The sequence below is a fragment of the Oreochromis niloticus genome, linkage group LG10, assembly GCF_001858045.2.
Source record: "Oreochromis niloticus isolate F11D_XX linkage group LG10, O_niloticus_UMD_NMBU, whole genome shotgun sequence".
Classification (NCBI taxonomy): Eukaryota; Metazoa; Chordata; class Actinopteri; order Cichliformes; family Cichlidae; genus Oreochromis; species Oreochromis niloticus.
In genome coordinates this window covers 24130703-24134234 of record NC_031975.2, presented here as the reverse complement: position 1 = coordinate 24134234, position 3532 = coordinate 24130703, and positions in this window count along the sequence as shown.

Below are 3532 nucleotides of genomic sequence, written 5' to 3'. Positions count from 1 at the left end.
GTGCACGGTTGCTTATTTGTGTACCCCACAGCTCACTTATGCTCGTAAAGCTCTTGGAGCCGTAGCCGAAACCCAACAGGAAGTTCACCATTTTGAATTTAAAACTCAATTTTGGCTATTTATGCTATTTTAGGGTGTTATGTTTCAATCAACTACTAGGGATTCAATTTGATCAACTTTGTTTCTCAATCTCATCCAAAGACCTTGGTGATGCTAAGCTTGGTGAAGCGTTTGTAGTTTCGTTAACGGGCGTGTCTGTGGTGGCTTGGAGAATGCCATTTATCCGCCATAGCGTCGGGAGTTATCAGAAATCAGGTCTTTGTGAGTTTGGCATGGTTGATAAACCTCCAGGGCTGAGACATCTACATGCTGAAATGGCATTGCCACCATAGCTCCGCCCAGTGCCTACAGATTAAAGCCTTTTGTGATTTAAAAATTCTGATACATGTGACCTTTTCATCATGGGTTTACATTCTAACAGGACTAAAAGACTTGGAACAACAAAACAATCCAGTGGCACTGAAGAGACTCACAAAATGATGACAAGAAGCAGAATTAGTGCAAGATATCAAAAATGAAATGTGCAAAAATTAGGCTCGAAACAGGGGTAAATACTTCACTGTCAACTCAGGACTACAGAGGTTCTGGGTTTGAATTCAGGCAAAACCAGAGCCCTTGTATGTGCAGCTTGTATTTCATCCTTTTAATTAATTATGTTTAATTCTCCTGTCACTGTAATTGGTCCTGGGGTACCAGGATCACTGCCTGCTGCTTCTAACACCAATACAGCGCACAGGATGCGCTCCTGAACCAGTCTTGAACCAGAAATTTTTGCTGCATAAGCCAAATATGCTAATCACTACCACTGAATAATAAGCAAAAACAAGTAAAAGCCAACAAAAAAACCCCAAAACAAATAGAGAGGGTTTATGGATGTTGTTTAGGACAGCATGCACATGGTGGGTTTGAGAGAAGGGGCATGCTCCTTATGTTGTCAACCCTGAAGTGAGCAGTGGAAAGAAGATCAGACGGATTCAAAGCAGGACTGAGAATGGCTGAAAATACAAGAAAGACTCAAAGAGACCTCAAACTGATGCAAATCAGCTAAACAAAGACAAAAATGTACATCAGAGAGACACAAAATGTAGAAGTCTGGATCTCAGGAGGGAAGCGGTGTCGATTAGGAGTATCAAATAGCAGCTTTCACTGAATTGAAAGGTCCGAGCCCCTGATATTAGATCCTCAGTGTATTGAAATGAATCAGTAATCATATTTATTACACTCTGGTACGGGTTAATACTGCAGAGCACCTTTAAATGTCATGTGTAAAACACATTATTTACACAGTATTCGCTGTACTGGTTCCCGTTCCCATACTGGAATAAGGAACAGAAACATTGACGTGTTCTCCCTTTACCTCTGATTTTCATTTTCCTCGGAGCCTGAACTGCTGGAATGGAGAGAATAAAGCCAGATTATGAGAGGGGTGAAGTGATGAGTCTTTTTATAGAAAGAATGTGGAGGACTGCTCACTTTTGTAAAGCTGTTTATGTAACAGCAGACAGCACGGTTCCACATGAAAGCCCTGTTACGGCATCACATCTCCGCACACCGTGGCTTCACTTCGCCATACGTGAAAACTCTTTGTGCAGGTTTCCTCTTATTCTCTGCTGCAAATGAACAAAAAAAGTCAGACCTTCTGTGGATGGATTTTATATCCCTCGGGCCATGTTTGACCAGACCACATTAGTGGCTTCACCTTCTTTGCCTTTACACAGATGGCTGCGTTTTAATTTTAGGCCATAAGAAAACAAAAGAGGGACCATCTGTGGGGTCACCCACAGGAGTCAAAAGGGATGATTGAGCCCTCGGGTCCGGCTTTACTGCTCAGTCAGTAACCAGAGCTAGAAAATCCTCGTCATCTGTAGCTCAGGAGGCCGAAAGGTGTGAGACGATTAATTGGAGTGGAAAGGAAAAATAAATCAACCTTTGCTTTTTGTGAATGTGACCTGCTTCAGCCTGAAAAGGTTAATTAAACCAATCCAAACCTTTTTGCCTCAGACCTGTGACAAGTAGCGAAAGCAGTCATGGAGGGCAACTACATATTTATTAACTCAAAGCCTTTCGCTTCTCAAGTTAATGCAATATAAGAAACTTTCTGCTTCTTCCTCACTGCAAATGCTTGTTTATCACATTTCTTACACAGCTTTAGTTATTCTAAATATTTAAACACTGACTGACACTATGAGATCTAACCCTAACCGGAGAACTCAGCTTTAAAGATATGGATTAGGCCTAGCCTAAAACTCAATGAAAATCTAGAGGAGCTCCACTTCACCTTCAGGTTATTTGCACTGTTAAAAACAACAACAACAAAACAAAACAAAATACTTTAAAATAAATCCAGAAAATTCTGTCATTTTGTCCTGATTTCCAGGACTTAGTAGAATTTCCCCAAACTAAAAAGGGTCAGGTATTAGGGGTTAGAGTTAAGACAACAGAGGTTGAAAAGGCAGCAGTTTTTGTGAAGATTAAATCAATACTGGCTAGTTATCACTCTTTGCCATCGCTTACAGTCCTGACTTGTTTTACATTAAGAAATTCCCCTGAAGCTAAAACTCCCTGTTTTAAACAGAAAAGAAAGAAACAAAGTCAAAATTCAGTATTTTATTAGCACTGAGCCCTCCGATTTGTTTGGTTATTATCACTTACAAATTAGATATCAGTATTAATAATTACAAAGTAAATTAATTAATTTACTGTTGATATTTAATTAAATGTAGCTGATGAGTCACCTTTTCAGGGTTTCAAATTAAGAACTTTCAATAGCTTTGTGGTGTTTTGTTGGTCGGGTTTATACATGGTGGTGTTGCTTCAGTAGAGGACCTTAGTACTCCTCACCACTGCTTAAGTCATTTATAATGTAGGAGACTGAAAAGTGTCTGTTTTTTTCTTTTTAAGGGAGTGAAACAGAAGTGTAGTGATCGTCTGGCTCTCAACCACGATACAATACAATAAAAACTAACTAGACTTTTGAAATAAACAAACTGACTGAAGGTACACTGCCCAAATAATTAAGGGGCCACTTGGTCATCACAGTGTAACACAAAGCCAGTTAAACTTCAGGGACATTAATCTGTCCAATCAGGAATCAGAAACCGCTGTGAATCTGTCTCAGCTGCTTTGGTAAAAATCAAAGCAAGAACAGGTGCCCTGCAGAGGCAATAATGAGACAAACCCAAGGCGGTGCCACAGACTGTTTCTCTCTTCTTATTCCTCCCTGGTCTCCTTGTCACTGCTGGTACCAATGGCATAATACCTGCAGCCCATTCGGGTTGCGATGGCAGATCCATCCAGGTTTGCTTTTTCTCTCATATTGCTCTCAAGAGTGTGGAGACGATGCCAGGAGATGGGTTAGACAGGGGCCATAAAAGGTCATCAACCTAGCAGCAGGAGGAACAGGAAGAGCACCGCCAGAGTTCCTGAAAATGACCTCCAGAGGTTTGCTCATGCGCATGTTTCTGACCAAACT